Genomic DNA, 17,927 nt, shown 5'->3' with positions numbered 1-17,927 from the left:
TAGTTGTTAGAGAAAGAACTGCAGGTTCAAGAGCTGGGGTCTCAACTTCAGGCTGAGAGCCAGCAGCCATAAGAGCTGAAATGGTCACTGAAGAAGGAGCAGCATCTGTGCCATAGGAGTGGCTTTCAGTCAGTGAGAGCAGGTGTTTCAACTCCTCCTCTTCTGAGGAGGAGGCTTGCGCTGAAACTGCTATCCACCAACTTAGAACCTGCCCACTGGTTGCCCAGAAGGTAAAAACCCAGCAGCCAAGAGCACCTCAGGGGCAGGCACTACCTCCTCCAAAGTAGTGGAGCACTCTGTGGTCTGGCCCTACACCCCGGCATAGCTGATGGAGTTTGGGGTGAAATTCAGGCAGAAATCCACTGAGCCCCTGGCAGCCTGGTTGCTGCAGTTGTGGGACATAGGAATGGATGGCATCATGCTCTCCGGTACAGAGATAGAGAAATTAGCCACCATTACCACACACTCCCCCTTGAGGCAACATCTTCAGAACTGCCATGACAACCCAGGAAACCAAAGCCTATTAGAATAGGCTACCACTTGGATGATCTGGCAGGATTCTGGGGACTCATTGGGGGCAGTGAGTCAGTCCTATAGTGAGCTGCCCCAGATCCTTCTGGAGCTAGGTATGAAGAATCCTGCCTTCAACTGAGGTCTTGTGAGTCAGATGAGGAAGTATTTACAGAAGGGATGAGGTACCTTATTCTCTGTAGCACCCCACCAGCCCTTTTTGGGTCACTGGTGGCTATCTTGAGCCCCTATGCCTGACAGCAACTCAATGCAGTTAAACAGATGGAAGCAGATTTGGGGGAGCTGGAGACAGAACAGGACCATAAATCTGTGAGGGCTGCTGCCCATGCAGCCTCCGCCCACCAACTAACCAGAGAAATGGGCCCATAAAGACTACCTCAACACAGATGTGGGTTCACTTGGTTGTGGCCAGGTCAGATAGAGAGAAATTGGATGGCAGATCTAACAAAGTCCTTTTGGAGATTTGGCAGCAGTTTGAACTGGAACAGTTTCCAGCCACTCAAAAAGAAGGAAGAAGCAGGTGGCCCCAGCAGCTGCCAAGAAAATGGCTGTCATTTGGGTTGCATGGTTGCAAGATTACTTTAAAAAATATGTGGAAGAGGAGGCTCCCTAAGACTCGTTATTCCAGTTTGAATAAGGGGAAGGCCAAGGGACCTTTCCAACTGGGATGGGCAGGGGCTGGAGGCCCCATGTGGAATTGGCAATCCACTGGTTCACTTCTAATATGCAGTAGGTATTGGCATTAGAAGGCAATAGTTGCTTTTTTGCAGCAGCAGCAGTAGCAGCAAGAGAACTGTCAAAGCGGCATAGGCCTTGAATATGTTTGACCCTGCTAAGTCCTGTGAGCTTGCTGAGAGGTTTGGAAGGGGCTTGTGGCAATGAACAGAGTGCTTATAAAAAGGTGCTAAGACCCATTAATAAAGAGCTGTATGGATAGTTGCCGGTAATGGACCTTTACCTTGGTGATCTGTGTGGACAGCTGGGCTTTCTATTGTGGATTGATCATCGAGCAATGTAATGGACTCTTGAACTGCAGACCAGAGGGAGGGCACTGACTCCCTTGCTGGATGGACATGCCACTTGTGGACACTACTATTAGAGACCTTGATGGAGGGTTGCGGCACTTCTGGAGGCCCTCCTGCACCAGGAAGCTGCTCTCACAGAGTTGCAGAGACGCACCAAGGACATTTTCTTCAATGGACACGGCACTGGACTATACAAGCTCTCCCACCTATCATAGGGGAGCTAGAGGTGCGTCTCCAGTTAACTCTCTGGACAGAGTGCTCAGGGAGACATTGTAAAAGGCACCTTTGTAATTATTGTATAACTTGTGCTGTTGCTGTAGTCTGTTTGTTTAGGTAATGTATTTCACTCCTTGTGCAGGGACCATCACAGAAGATATTTGCTGTGTAGATTGTGAGGTGAGCAACCCTAAAGGGGTGGGATGTGGGGAAAACAGCTGTGTTAAGCTTGCTCACTGGGTTACCAGCTATAAGCACTTTGCTTGATTAGTGGCAGCACCACATGTTGGTATTCTATGTAAGGTTATGGGTGCTTGCACTCAGGGCAGATTGTGGATGGCAGATTATGGATTGCCAGTCTGCTAATGTGAGCCATCATTTTGCTGTTCATTTGCTGACATGAGATGAGGTTTTCTCCTGCCTGTTTGCTTCTCCGCCATTGGGAGATTTTATTAAACAGTAACGGCCCAACACTTCCTGGCTCTGCAGTTTCTCTACCATCTGCCTGAATCCAATGTGGACCTCCCTGGTCTTCCCACCAGTGTTACAGTTTGTGGGAAAGCTAGCTGTGTTAGGCTTACTTGTGGGGATACCAACTGCAATCACTTTGCCTGATTGGTGCATGGATGCATAGCAGTGCCACGTGTGTATAGCTTATATAAGGCAGTGGGTACTTGTGCTCGAGAGAGAAGAGAGAGGGGAGATTGCAGATGCATGGATTGCCTACTTGCCACTGTGAGGGGGCATTTTGCTATTTGTTTGCCTGAGAGACAGTTTCCACTGCCTGTTTGCTTGTCTGTTGTTGTGAGACTTTATTAAATGGTAATGGCCCAATGCTTTTCAGCTCCACAGTTTCTTTATCATCTGCCTGAATCCAGTGTGGACTTGCCTGGCCTCAGCCGCGGGCATCACATCTGGCGTAGTGGGCAGGATGCAGAGCAGATTGGTATGGCGCGGCAGCCACCCTTGATGGGTGGGGTAGAGGACTGATCTTTGCTCTCAAGCGAATGGTTCCCCATGGCCCTCCTTTTGGGGACTGTTGGCTGGCTGTTTTTTTACAGCCCTACGAGAGAAAACCAAGAGCTCTATGCAAGAGGCAGCCCAAGGTCGAGAACTCCAGGGTGAGTTTTGAACTCAGCAGCAGCAACAAATTAAATTGGAGCAAGTGCTGGAGGAGGCCGAATGGGGTTTACATGAGCTGCAGTTTGCCCTGGAAGTTGAACGTTGGCAGCAGCAGTTGTTGGATGAACAACCATGGGTTCAGGAGCTCGAGACAAAGCTTCAGGTCAAGAGCCAGCAGCCACACGAGCTGAAGACGGAGCTGCATTACTGCTGGCGGAGTGGCTCTGAGTCTGTGGGAGCAGGCATTTCCAGCTCCTCTTCTGAGGATGAGGAGGCTCAGGCTGAAGCTGCCATCTGCACACTCAGAGATTGGCCAGTAGTCATCTAGAAGGTGAAAACCTGGCAGCAAAGAGTGCCTACCGAGCCCCTGGTAGGCTTGCTATGATTGTGGGGCATAGGCGTGGATGGCGTCATGCTCTTCAGAGCAGAGGTGGAGAGTTTGGCCACTTTTGCCATGTGTTTCTCCTTGGAGAAGTGTCCTCAGTGCTCCCATGATGGCAGGGATGACGGAGAGGCTTGAGGCCCCATGTGAACCTAGTTGCCAGTAATGGACCTTTTATCTTGGTGGTTTGCACAGACAGCTGATCTATCATGGACTGACTCTTGGACTGCAACCAGAGCAAGGCACCGGCTCCCTTATTGGATAGACATGTCACTTTTGGACAGTATGAGAGACCCCGAAGCAGGGGCAGCTTTGTTGGGTATCCTCCTGCTCTGGGAAACTGCTCTCACCCAGCTGCAGAGATGCACCAAGGACATTTTTTATTTCAATGGACATGGTCCTGGTCTATACCCAACCTAAGATGGGTGGCCTTGTTGGCACTGTGGGGTGGGGAGTTGGAGGTGGGCTTCCAGTTAACTCCCTGAGCAAGGAGACATTGTAAAGGGCACCTTTTTAATTGTCATTTTTGGAATGTATGTAATGTACCTATTCTGAGATGAGCAACCCCAAAGGGATGGAATGTGGGGCAGCTGTGTTAGGCTTGCTCACGGTTACCAGCTGCAAGCACTTTGCCTGATTGGTGCGTGAGTGCGTAGCTGCACCCCGTATGTATGGCCTGTATAAGGCTATGGGTACACACGCTTGAGAGAGAAGAGAGATGAGGGATTGTGGATGCACAGATTACCTGGCAGCCACTGTGAGGGGCCATTTTGCTGTTTGTCTGCCTGAGAGGCTGTTTCCCCTACCTGTGTGCTGTTTGTTGTTGTGAGAGTTATTAAATGGTAATGGTCCAATGCTTTTTGGCTCTGCTGTTTCTCTGTCTGAATCCAATGTGGACCTGCCTGGCCTCGGCCACCGGCATTACACAGTTATAAAATGATTACATCATTTTGAGATATTATTGTCTTCTGATAAGTATCCTTATGTTGGTAGCTGATTATTTACATGTCATCCTTGCACAGGGGCCATGTTAATCTTCCCTGTATCATCCCAATTTTATCATATGTGCTACCGAAACAAGCACAGTAGCTGGTTATTTGCATTGGTTAGAATATAGTTCCCTGAAAAATCACATACTTAATTCTGCTGTATCATCCTTTTCTTCAAATGCATACATATCAACCATGTTACACTCAGGGGTATAGTGGGGTGGGCAGTAATGGGGAAGAAAAGACCAAAGGTCAAATTAAACATTTACTCTGAAAACATTTGTTCTATAGGAGAGGCAAGAAAACTGAGCTTAGTTCCACCTAGTAATGGTGAACAAAGACTTCATAAGGGAATTAAGCTTTTATGTAACTCTTAAAGCTAGTATATCACCAGGTGCACAAGCTGGAAACAGTATTGGTTTACTCTGGCTAGCTTATAAGGAGTTCGTTTTCTGCATAAAACTTAAAAACAATGATTAACCAAATAAAAATTAACTTCATTAAAACATTTATGGGTAACTCTTAAGTGATGTCACCTGTAGAATACATCTGCTTAAAAATTTTCCTTGCTCTATTCCAAATCTCAAATTAGCACATTTTATTATTTGTACTTTCATTGATGTTTTCAATTAACATAAAAGTTAATTTGGATAATTCTTAGTAAATAGTTGATTTAAACAAAGACTAACCCATAAAGGTTTACTTCAATTTTTTTTTTTTTGTCTTAGTTGTTATTCATTGCTTTCTCACATATGCCTTGATGGTGGGGCCACAGCAGACTGAGTAACCCCTTGCTCGAGCCAGTGACCTTGGGTCCAAACTGGTGAGCTTTGCTCAAACCAGATGAGCCCATGCTCAAGCTGGTGACCTCAAGGTCTCGAACCTGGGTCCTCTGCATCCCAGTTCGATGCTCTATCCACTGTGCCACTGTCTGGTCAGGCCTCACTTCAATTTTAAAATAGTAGTTTACTAAGTAAGCTTTGAATCATTTTCACCAATTTTGTATATAGTTTGAATCTTTATCCCCTGTATGCTACATATACCTTTGTTTAAATAGTTTATTTAAATAAATAATGATAGCTTCTTATTTGAAAATAAAAAAACAAAATTTGAGTTTCATATTTGAACATTTGATAAATATGTCAATAAACTAGAATGCTGAAAAAGAACACAAAGTATAATTTGTAATGTATATTTATAAATAAAAATCCAGTTCACGCAGAAAATATTTTGCTGAATTTAAAAAAAATCTATACATTAAAATTTAGTTTTAGAATTCTAATTGTTTTAAAATAATACATTAAGATTGTTCATGATTATTACATGATTTTTGTTAAATAGTTTTATATATAGAGGAGCAAAGTGTTAAATTGATTTGTTCAGGTTGTCACATATATACAGGGGTGGGAAAAAGTAAGTTTTACAGTTGTTCATATGGAAAATAAAATAATTTGTAAATCATAATATAAGAATAATCTCCGTGTTTAAGGGATTAGGGGACAGACTTCAAGAATAACTACTTGAAGAGATTCATACAAAAGCCATTAATTAAATCACTGTGTATCAAGCATTTGAGCTAAACCTGGAATTAAGTAACTTCAGCCCAATAACCTTACCAATTTTTAAAAATCTATCAACCTTTTTCCAATTTCCAATTCTATCCTCCTACACGTTAGGATCAAATATCTGTTATTATTAATCACTTTCTAGTAAATACTCTCAAACACCTGTTTTCCCTCTACCTCTGTAATATAGGATTGAATAAACACTTATTTTCTAGTAACACTCAGCTACCAACCTTTGCTCCACCTGAATGACACAATCTGAAACTGTTAGAGAAAGTAAAACAAATAAACTGACAATTTGCCTTTTACAATTCACAAAATTCAACTGCACATGTAAAACTGTCTTGAAATCCTGCTCCTTTTTGTTCAGTAAGTTGCTTTCTTATTCTGTTTTATAACAAATTTTGCTCTAAAATCTTCCAGACCTTTATTTCCCTTATGCTCAATGAAGGCTTTGGGTTTCCATTGTGAAAACAGACACTTGAGTGTAAGTCATCACTCTTCTCTTTGAAAAAATCCTTTTAAATTACCTATACTTTATCTATATTGGTATGCTATATTTCTGTCTGTTACTATATACAAAATGCCCCTACCCCTTCAAAGTCCAGTCACTTCATAAATAAGGGGACAAGTAAAATAAAAATGCCTGAAAATATAAGATATTTGTTTCTAAAATACTAACTATAGAATAAGTGTTTTTGGCAAGAAGCTTATTATTGCTATTTTTGACTCACTTTTTAGAGGTAAGATTCGGTATATTTATTGAAGAAAAAAAGGCTAGTAGTTTGTTTTTCTTTGAATTTAAACTGTACTTCTAAATTTTATCAAAGAGCTATTTATTAAAAAAAGAAGTTAAAATTTCACAACTTAACTTTGCAATTTTAGGAAAGTACATCAAGTTAAGAAAAATCTTAACTTTAGAAATCTGTCCTAACATTTATACTACTTAATTAGTAGTAGTGATATGACAGACTGAACTTTTTTATTTTTCCTGGGTCATCTATTTATAATTACGATTTAACTAATGCCTAAGAGTAAAGGTATTTGGAATTCAGTATATAATGTCTCTTTCTCATTTATAAACCAAAGGCTTTTCTAGTCATAAGCTTCTATTTTAAGTTATGCTTCCTTGAAGATGTCTCTCATTAAAATACATCTCTTCAGCACACTGTATATTTGCATATTGATACATATTCATATATATACATATGACTCATAGATATTATAAAATCCAAAACAATTAACATATTTATTTACCCAAGGACTTTGATGTTAAAAAAACTTAAGCCAGACAGAGACCAGACCCAAAATAAATATGATCAACTCTGGTCAAGAATTTGATAAACTACTTATGGCTAAAGATGGTGAATCTCAATTATTAAAATTCCCGAGTGAGAAAAAGCTAAAGGAGTTCATTACGACGAGACCAGCATTAGATGAAATGTTAAAGGGTATTCTTGAAGAAAAAGATAAAAATATGAACAATAACATGGTCATAAATACATATCTATCAACAATTGTATCTAAAAAGCAAAATAAATGAACAAGCAGAACACATGCATAAGAGAACATTTTGATAGTTGCTGAATGATAGGGAGATGGGTGAAAAAAGTGAAGGGGTTAAGAATTACAAATTAGATTTTACAAAATAGTCATGGGGATGTAAAGTAGAGCATAAAAAAAGTAGTCAATAAAAAATAAATAGATAATGCTGGCCAGTTAGCTCAGTCAGTTAAGAGTGTGGTCCCGAAACTACAAGGTTGGGGGGTTCAAACCCTGGTCAGGACACACATGGGAAACAAGCAGTGAATACACAATTTAGTGGAACAACAAATTAATGCATTTCTTTCCACTCCCCTATTTCTCCTATCCTCAAAAAATCGATCAATTGAAAAAGTTTGAGTCCTGGCTGGATAGCTCAGTTGTTTGGAGCATCATCCTGAAGTACAGAGGTTATCAGTTCCATCCCCAGTCAGGGGACATACAGAAACAGCTCAATGTTCCTGTCTCTGTCTCTCTCTCTCCCTGCCTGCCTCGATCTAAATAAAGAAATAAGATAAAATAAATAAATAAATAAAATTTGACTAGAAAAAAATACAATGAAATAAATTGATCCTTTTTTAGTAGAAATAATGACTTAAGCAATATTGTCTAGTGTGAAAACAAGGGTAAGGAACTGAAGGAGCCATCTTAATGAGTCAAGGACTCTCTTAGGGATGCCAAACTAAAAGCTTTGGCACGTTTTGTTTTTACAGTAAATCAAAGGAAAGCTGTGTGAAGAAAAATAATAAATATATATATATATATATGTGCATGGTAATATCTAACTATATTGCATAATTTTGGAATCAGCCTAAGAAACAGCACTATGAGATATTATGTGTAATGAATGCCCACTTTCTCCTAAAGGTTTGCACGTAGATAAAAGAAATTTACCATATATAGTTAAAGAGATATATTTTAATTTCTTTCTAAAGAAATCCTTACTTGCTTTGAAATAACTTTTCTTACAAGTATATAATACCAAAGCATACTAAATTTAAGGATATATATATTTTCTTTTTATTTGTGACAGAGACACAGAGACAGAGAGAGGGCCATATAGGGACAGAGAGACAGGAAGGGAGAGAGAAGAGAAGCATCAGTTCATTGTTTTGGCACCTTAGTTGTTCGATTGCTTTCTCATATGTGCCTTGACTGGGGGGCTACAGCAGACCAAGTGAACCCTTGCTCAAGCCAGCGACCTTGGGTTCAAGCTGGTGAGCTGTGGTCAAACCAGATGAGTCCACGCTCAAGCTGGTGACCTCAGGGTTTTGAACCTGGGTCCTCTGTGTTTCAGTCCGATGCTCTATCCACTGTGCCACTGCCTAGTCCGTCATGATTTATACATTTTAATAAAAAATATTCAAATCTGTGATGTCCTTTGAAAATCTCTTTGCTTTTTAAATATTGTTTTGCTTTGTTTTTATTGTAATATATGGAGCAAGACAAGAGTAAAAGAATGTTTAAGAAAAGGATAAGTATGTTCTATTGACATAAGTATAATTAAATTATATTTATATTATTTCAAACTTACAGTATGTGTGATGACATAGCATCCCTTAGTTTTTTGGAAAAATTATCTTTTCTTTAACCGGAAGAGATCCCTAGCTATTTAAACTTTGTTTATTGTAATAGGAATTGTATAAATCAGAATATATTAGCACTAATTGGAGATACCAGGGTGTAAAAAACACTAACATTGTGAGGAATTTCTAATATCCAGTAATATATATATATAAACACATTTGGAAGGGGATAGTTGTGTTTGACAATATATTTCTATTTTAAATTTTATGTTGAATTAAATCATATACTTTAAGTCTGACTAACATAATAACTTCCATAGAATTATGAGCTACAAACTAAAGATTTTAGTTATTAAATAGCAGAATATGCTAAAAGTACAACTCAGTGCTCTTCTGTCCAGATTATTTATCTCACTGCCTGCTCCTGTGCTAATTTAAAGTGTCAATATTACTCTGAAAGATAAAAACAATGCTAGTTATGAGAATGATTTCATTTTCTAAGTAAATTATAGTTATAAGACTATTACATTGGCCCTGACCAGCTGGCTCAGTAGTAGAGGGTTGGCTCGGTTTGTGAATGTCCTGGGTTTGATTCCCAGACAGAGTACACAGGAGAAGTGACCCTCTGCTTCTCCAACCCCCTCTTGCTTCTCTCTGTCTCTCTCTTTCTCCTCTCTCTCTCCCTCTCTCTCTCTCTTCCTCTCCTGCTGCCATTACTTGATTGGAGCGAGTTAGCCCCAGGTACTGAGGATGGCTCCATGGCCTCTGCCTCAGGAACTAAGAAGAGCTTGGTTGGTAAACAACAGAGCAATGATCCAGATAGATAGGGTATCCCCCCACCGAGTGGGCTTACTGGGTGGATCTCAGTTGGGGCACATGTGGGAGTCAGTCTCTGCCTCCCCTCCTCTCACTAAATTAAAAAGTAAATAAATAAAAGGACTATTACATTGTATCTTGATAAATATGAAGATATAGTCTAGAGATGTTAATTATGTTATATCAGAAAGTAATAATTCTATCACAAGCAATGATTATTGTTATTATTATTTACATGGGATCCTAAAACTAAATTACTCAAAAAGTGAGGCGTGTTAACTACAGTTGATTTAACAAGGTGTTGGGAAGATAAAATATATTATGCTCACTTTGTTAAAGATGGCGCTGCCCACGTGAAAGCTATCACCCAGGTGATATTAATGTGTGTTGGGGGCAGGCTGTGGGCAGGCAGAATTCTTGTAGCCTAGGGCTTGGTTTTGGGATTAAGCCTTTCCTACCCTTTTTGATGTGGGGTGGTACAATCCCATCATGTCTCTGATAAGTGACTTTGTATTAGAGACTTCCCTATTTTGTATTTTGGATTAAAGGTTTGGATTTCTACACTATAAAATGGGGGCAGAATAGGAGCTTGCTCTCTTGGTTCCTGAGATTAGCATGAGAGAGCAGAGGAGAGCAGAGAAAGGCCACGTGGAAGAGGCGAGGAGAAGCAGCCAAGATAGCGGAGTGTTGAGTGAGAAGCCAGTTTGTGCAGTTTGTGCAGAGAGAAGGAAGGAGATGGGGAACAGAGGTGAATAAGTCTGGGGAGCTAGAAACCTTTGATTCTAGGAAACTTGGATACGTCAGTAGTTTTGTGAGCACTGAATGTGAGTGGGTTTTGGAGCCCAGTGTGTGTTTTTTACTTGCCCGCCGGGTGCAAGCTAGGATTAAAGACTATGGCCCACTAATTTTTGGCTCCGTTGTTTCTTTACCGACTGTCTGAATCCAATGCGAACCTGCATGGGCCAGGCTGCTGTGATAGTGGCCTTGGCTTCTGGCTTTACACAAGGCAATACCAATAAAGGACTTACGTTCATTCACACTGCTCCTTCAAATGACAGTTTTTAGAGGAACACAGAGACAGATCTGAGTTGATAAATATTTCAAATAGCCTTTAGTCGTTCAGAGAGTTTCTTCTTGATATCAGAATTTTAGGGAGATTTTCTGAATAATAAATGTGAAAATACAATTATAAAAAGGTTTCTAAAGGATAGTGCTTTTTAATTTAATAGATGGGTTATTGGAAAAGTAGTGAGCAGTTTGCCAGGGAATCTAACTCTAGCTAATGAAACAGTGCCAACTCTATGACTCAGAATGTTAGATTGTAAGTTATTCAGAGTATTCTGAGAAGTGATCCAAACATAGAAACACCTGCAATTTCAATATTGAATTTATTTAAATAAATCATATTCAAGGAGTCTTTTAATCGTAACAAATACACATTAATACTTATGCTGGGACCTTGTAGAGGAGGTAGATTGATAGTAATTAATTAGAAGGATGTTACTATAAGTAGTTGGATTACCATGTTAATGGAACTTGATATATTGACCCTTAAGGGCTTCTGGCAAAGTAGAGGAAGCATAACAAAAGTAAATAAAAATAAAACCTGTATTAACTACATATTACTCAAGATGGATAGGTAAGGTGTCTCATATACTGAAAAAAGCTTTTTTTTCTCATTGCTTTATCAGCCATTGTGTTTAATAAGCCAACTGACAATTTAAACAGGCTTATGAAATTTTCTATGAAGAGACTCAATTTTTTGCAATTAATAAAGATCCTAAAGATGACCACCCATCAAAAATAAATATAACTTCAGCTTATTTTATAGTATAAATTTGTATATATATATTTTTTCAGAGTTAAGCATTTGGTGTGAAAAAACCAACTAGTATAAGATTATTAGTATATCTTTACATAAGGTAATATTACATTGTGAATTTCTAAAATCAGATGTGAGACAACTTATGTCTATATAGCATCTATCTATCATCTATCTATCTATATATTTATCTATCTATCTATCATCATCTATCTATCTCTCATCTTCTAACTAATAGATGGCTTTAAGAAAGCATTGACCATAGTAATTATAACTAATACAATGATCCTGGAAGGGCAGAATAATTAATGGAATCAATTAGTAACCCTGCTAATTGAGTCCAGGCAAATGTTAATTTTAAGAATAGAATTTGGAACTCTGGGTGGATAATTAAGTTGGTTAGAGTGTCATCCTGATGTGCCAAGATTGCGGGTTCAATCCCCAGTGAGAGTATATAGAAGAATTAAGCAGTGAATATATAAATAAGTGGAAGAACAAATTGATCTCTCTCTCTCTCTCTCTCTCTCTATATATATATATATATATATATGTATATATAGAGAGAGATATCTATATATATAAATATATATATATAATCTCTGCACACTTAATAAAAATAATCATAAAAAATAATAGAAATTGGAGTTGGAGTAAACATGAAGGTAGAGGTTAAGTTTGGACTGGCATTATATTTTAATAAGGAAAACTAATTGGACATTTAGATAAGGTGATAAAATAGATGAAATAAATGCAGTGAGAAATAATTTATTTTCTCCTCAATGGAGAAAGGCTGTCAATATATATTTGGGGGTGTTAGTGGGAGGGAGAAACTTTCATTTATCCAAAGGCAGTCTTTTGAAAAACTACAATGCATAAATAGATCATGCAAAAAAAATAAATTAGTTTTAGTTGATGCAAGGAAGAAGAATTTGATGCTACATCATTTTAATCTCTCCACATCTTTTATCATCCAGCACTTCCTATAATGGCCTCCTGTTATATGAATGTTTCCTTTAGTGGAAATACATTCCCAAATAGAGACAAGTACATAAACCTCAGTGCTGGTCAAATAGTAGGAAATATCAACGCTGACATGTTTATGATATGTGGCCCAGAAATTTTATATAACCTATTAGGGCTTTTCTGGGTACAGAAGAAGATTAGCAATAATGTCAGAAGAGTGTCTGGCACATGGTAAAATAGTAATAATAATAATAATAATAATCATTTGTGGAGCTCTTTTTCTAAGGTGCTATGGTATACTGGCCAAATGGGCAATGAGAGCATGACTGCCTGGGTGAGCAGTCTGGTTCTTCCATGAATACCTGGGAGATGGCCAGAAAACTCACTCCTATGTGCTTCAGGTTCTACTCTCTATAAACACGTAGCCAATTACATAGAGCAGTGTTGATCCATATGTAAGTGCTCTATGAGATCTGCTATTATCATTTTTATTAATCTAGGAATAATTATATTGTTTATATCATAGATTTTTAATGAGGATTAAATAAATATATAGATAAATTTCTTAAAATGGTGTCTTATGCTGATTGGCCTGGGACTAAGTCCCTCCCATTGAAGTGCCAACAGCAATCAAGGCTCAACTGTAACAGGAGTGTGTACACAGCCACACAGAGCTTTGGTGGGGTGCCCAGCTCAGGTGAACTGAGAGGCTGTGCCACTGGACACTACAGGACACCTAATACTTAGGCCACTATACCAAGCCCAGGAGATATAGCAGCTTTATCTAGTACATAAAAACAAACACAGGGAAACTGCCAAAATGAAAAGACAAAGAAACATATCCCAAATTTAAAAAAAAAGAACAAAACTTTAGAAAAATAACTAAATAAAGTAAATAAAATGGAAACAATTTAATGAATTCAGAATTCAAAACACTGGTTATAAGTATGCTCAATAAACTTTGTGAGAACTTTAACAGCATAAAAATGGTAAAAAATAAATGATACACTGACTGAAATGAAGAATAATTTATATGGAATCAACAATAGAGTAGATAAAGCCAAGGATCACATCAGTGATTTGGAATGTAAGGAAGCAAAAAGCATATAATCACAACAGTAAAAAGAAAGAAAAATGTATAGTATAAGGAGCCTTTGGTACAACTTCAAGTGTACCAACATTTGCATCATGGGGTGCCAGCAAGCAAAAAAAAAAAAAAAAAAAAAAAAGAGAGAGAGAACAAGAAATTGAAAACTTTTTGAAAAAATAACAACAGAAAACTTTCTTAACTTGGCCCTGGCCAGTTTGCTCAGTGGATAGAGTGTCGGTCAGATGTATAGACCTCCCAGGTTTGATTCCCATCAGAGCAAAAAAGAGTAGCAACTGTCTACTTCTCTCCACTCCCTCTCTCCCCCTTCTCTTCCTCTTTTTGTCTCACAGCCAGTGGCTCCATAGTTTCCAGTGTTGGCTCCGGGTGCTGAGGATGGCTTGGTTGATTTGAGCATTGGCCCCAGACATGGGTTGCCAGGTGGATCCAGGTCAGGGTTCATGTGGAAATCTGTTTCACTATCTCCCCTCCTCTCATTTAAAAAAGTAAAAAGAAAGGAAAGGAAAGGAAAGGAAAGGAAAGGAAAGGAAAGGAAAGGAAAGGAAAGGAAAGGAAAGGAAAGGAAAGGAAAGGAAAGGAAAGGAAAGGAAAGGAAAGGAAAGGAAAGGAAAGGAAAGGAAAGGAAAGGAAAGGAAAGGAAAGGAAAAAGAAAAGAAAGAGAAAAGAAAAAAGAAAAAAAAGAAAACATCTCTGACTTGATGAAAAAAGTAGACATACAAGTCCAGGAAGTACAGAAAGTCCCAAACAAGATGAACCCAAAGAGGCCCACACCACAACATATCATTATTAAAATATAAAAGTTAAAGACAAAGAGAAAAATCTTAAAATCAGCAACAGAAAAGCAATTAACTACAAGGGAGTCTCGTTAGACTGTCAGCAGATTTCTTAACAGAAACTTTGCAGGCCAGAAGAAATTAACAAGAAATATTAATAGTGATGAAAAGCAAGGACCTACAGCCAAGATTACTTTACTCAACAAAACTATGATTTAGAATAGAAGGACATATAAAGAACTGCCTAGACAAGAAAAAGCTAAAGGAGTTTATCACCACTAAACCAGTATTATATTAAATATTAAAAGATACTCTTTAAGAAGAAGAAAAAAATATAAAAATGTGAACAATAGAATAACAATAAATACATTTCAATCAACAAATGAATCTAAAAGATCAAAATAAACAAAAAAGCAGAACAGCAACAGACTCATAGATACAGAGAACATTTTGACGGTTGTCAGGTGGGAGAGAGGTTGGGGGAAAGGGTAAAAGGTGAAGAGATTAAGAATTACAAATGTGAGGTTACAAAATAGTCAGGAGGATGTAAAGTACAGCATAGAGAATATAGTCAATAATATTCTAATAACTGTGTGTTGTCAGATGAGTACTAGATTTATTGGAAAGATGACTTAGTAAGTTATATAATGTCTACTCACTGCGATATTCACCTAAAACTAATACAGTATTTAAGTAAAGTGTAATTGAAAAAGTGATTTAAATTAAAATGTAATTGATAAATTGAAAAAAAAAAGGAACCTGAACAGATATTTCTCCCAAGAAGACACAAAAATGGCCAACAGATTTATAAGAGGATGCTCAGTTTCACTAGCTATTAGGGAAATGCAAATCAAAACTACAATGAGATAACGTGTTATATCTGTTAGAAGGAATATAATCAGTAAGACAGGTAATAAAATTTTTGGAAAGGTTGCTAAGAAAAAAAGAACTCTCATTCACTGATGGTTCTTAGGAATATACACTGATACATCCACTATAGAAAACAATATGGTGTTTTCTCAAAAATTAAAAAATAAAGTTACCATAAAATCCAGCAATTCCTCTTCCATATATCTACACAAAAAACTCAGAAAGATTTATTTGCAAAGTTATATGCACCCCTATGTTCATTGCAGTGTTATTAATAGTGACCAACACATGGAGACAAATTGTCCTTCCATAAAGGGTTGGATAAAGAAGATGTGGCGCACATATACTATGAAGTCCTCCTACTCAGCTATAAGGAAAGATGAAAAACTGCCATCTGTGACAACATGGATAGACCTTGAGTGAATTATGTTCAGCAAGATGAGTCAGTCAGATAAAGCTAAGAACCATCTGATTTGTGGGAAATTATAGATACAGACCACAGTACAGTGGTTACCACTGGGAAGAGAGTGGGGAATAGAAAATGTACAGAAATCCAAATTTCCTGAGATTGTTAAAGGAAAATGAGGTATTTTCACTGTGGCATGATTCCTTTCATCTAAAGTCAATTCCATTAATGGCTGTCGAGGGACATTCTGCTAATTATTTCAATGTTCTGAAAATCTTGAAAATCTAGATTTGCTGATGTTTTAATGTTGACTCATATTCCTATTATAATTCAACTTTTGTTGACCATTTCAGGTCTTCTGACTCTTCTTCTCCTCCCAAACATTTTCTGAAGTCCTTGGGAGCCCAGGTGGTACCTCTCCAGTACCGAATACTTCCTTTCAGGTACTGAGTGCCATCAGCCACATGTTGAAGTACTGATCAATCGAAACAGCTCTATAGTGTTGAGGTCCTGAATGACAGTTATGTAGTGTTGGTAAAAGGAAGGTTAACAGGCTCTGTTCCCCAATTTGGGTTCTTGTTGCTTGGGCCTCAAAGCAAGGTTTTGGTTTTATTCTTTCTTTTTTTTCTTCTTTTTCTTTTTTTTTTTGGTACATCCAAAGATAAAAATATTTTAGTCCATAATGTGTTTTCAATTAATCTTTATAATCATTTCTCTCTTACTACGGCTTGAACACTACAGTTTATGGTATGTTAGGGTTCTATCTTATGAACAAACTCTAATGCTCTTAATTTATTCCTCTTTGGAGAAGATGGCTATTTAACTCACTTTCACAAAAGCCTTATGAAAATTGTCTCATTTAAATGACTTCACACCAAAATACCAAACACATTGACCATGTTTGAATCCTAGCCAAGAACAGGGCTTTAACTAAAACCTGAGCATTATTTTTACTAATATATTGCTGTATGGAGGTTAAGAATGTATCAATGTCAATACTGGAAAATTTGTTCATCATTAAAAATGAGACTCAAAGCAGAAATGGACAATCCATAGTTTACTCAAACAGTCTATTATGATACAGTAGTAGTTCAAAGTTTCTGGGTCAAATTCTTGCAATTGAAACCTAGTTGGGTGACTATTGAAAAGTTAAACTTTTTGCTTGTCAGTTTCTTCATTTTAAAAATAGGATTAATTGAGTTTCATTCTTTTGCATGTGGCTTTCCAGTTTTCCCAGCACCATTTGTTGAAGAGGCTTTCTTTTCTCCACTGTGTGTTGTTGGCCCCTTTATCGAAAATTATTTGACCATATATATGTGGTTTTATTTCTGGACTTTTTATTCTGTTCCATTGGTCTGAGTGTCTATTTTATCTGCCAATACCATGTTGTTTTGATTGTCGTGGCTCTATAATATAGTTTGAAGTCAGGTATTGTAATGCCCCCAGCTTCATTCTTTTTCTTTAGGATTGCTTTGGCTATTCGGAGTATTTTTTTGTTTTTTTTTTGTTTTTTTTTCTGAAGCTGGAAACGGGGAGAGACAGTCAGACAGACTCCCGCATGCGCCAGACCGGTATCCACCCGGCACGCCCACCAGGGATGATGCTCTGCCCACCAGGAGGCGATGCTCTGCCCCTCCGGGGCGTCGCTCTGTTGCGACCAGAGCCACTCTAGCACCTGGGGCAGAGGCCAAGGTGCCATCCCCAGCGCCCGGGCCATCTTTGCTCCAATGGAGCCTTGCTGCGGGAGGGGAAGAGAGAGACAGAGAAGAAGGAGAGGGGGAGGGGTGGAGAAGCAGATGGGCGCTTCTCCTGTGTGCCCTGACCGGGAATCGAACCCGGGACTTCTGCAAGCCAGGCCGCCGCTCTACCACTGAGCCAACCGGCCAGGGCCTATTCAGGGTTTTTTATAGTTCCATATAAATCTGATGATTTTTTGTTCCATTTCTTTAAAAAATGTCATTGGAATTTTAATGGGAATTGCATTAAATTTATATATTGCTTTGGGTAATATGGCCATTTTGATTATATTTATTCTTCCTACCAAGAACTGCATGATTCCATACGTAGGTGGGACATAAAAATGAGACTAAGAGACATGGACAAGAGTGTGGTGGTTACGGGGGGGGGGCGGTGGAGGAGAAGGAGGGAGAGGAGAAGGGGAAGGGGAGGGGCACAAAGAAAACTAGATAGAAGGTGACGGAGGACAGTCTGACTTTGGGTGATGGGTATGCAACATAATTGAATGACAAGATAACCTGATCATGTTTTCTT

The 17,927-nt window shown here is 38.4% G+C and overlaps 1 pseudogene; it reads right to left on the bottom strand.

The window, feature by feature from the left end:
• Positions 1-4,247: 4,247 nt before the first annotated feature.
• LOC136390280 (U6 spliceosomal RNA) lies at positions 4,248-4,360 on the bottom strand (annotated as a pseudogene).
• Between the last annotated feature and the right edge of the window lie 13,567 nt (positions 4,361-17,927).

This window comes from Saccopteryx leptura, chromosome 1 (genome assembly GCF_036850995.1).
Source record: "Saccopteryx leptura isolate mSacLep1 chromosome 1, mSacLep1_pri_phased_curated, whole genome shotgun sequence".
Classification (NCBI taxonomy): domain Eukaryota; kingdom Metazoa; phylum Chordata; class Mammalia; order Chiroptera; family Emballonuridae; genus Saccopteryx; species Saccopteryx leptura.
This window is presented reverse-complemented; position numbering and strand designations above follow the sequence as displayed.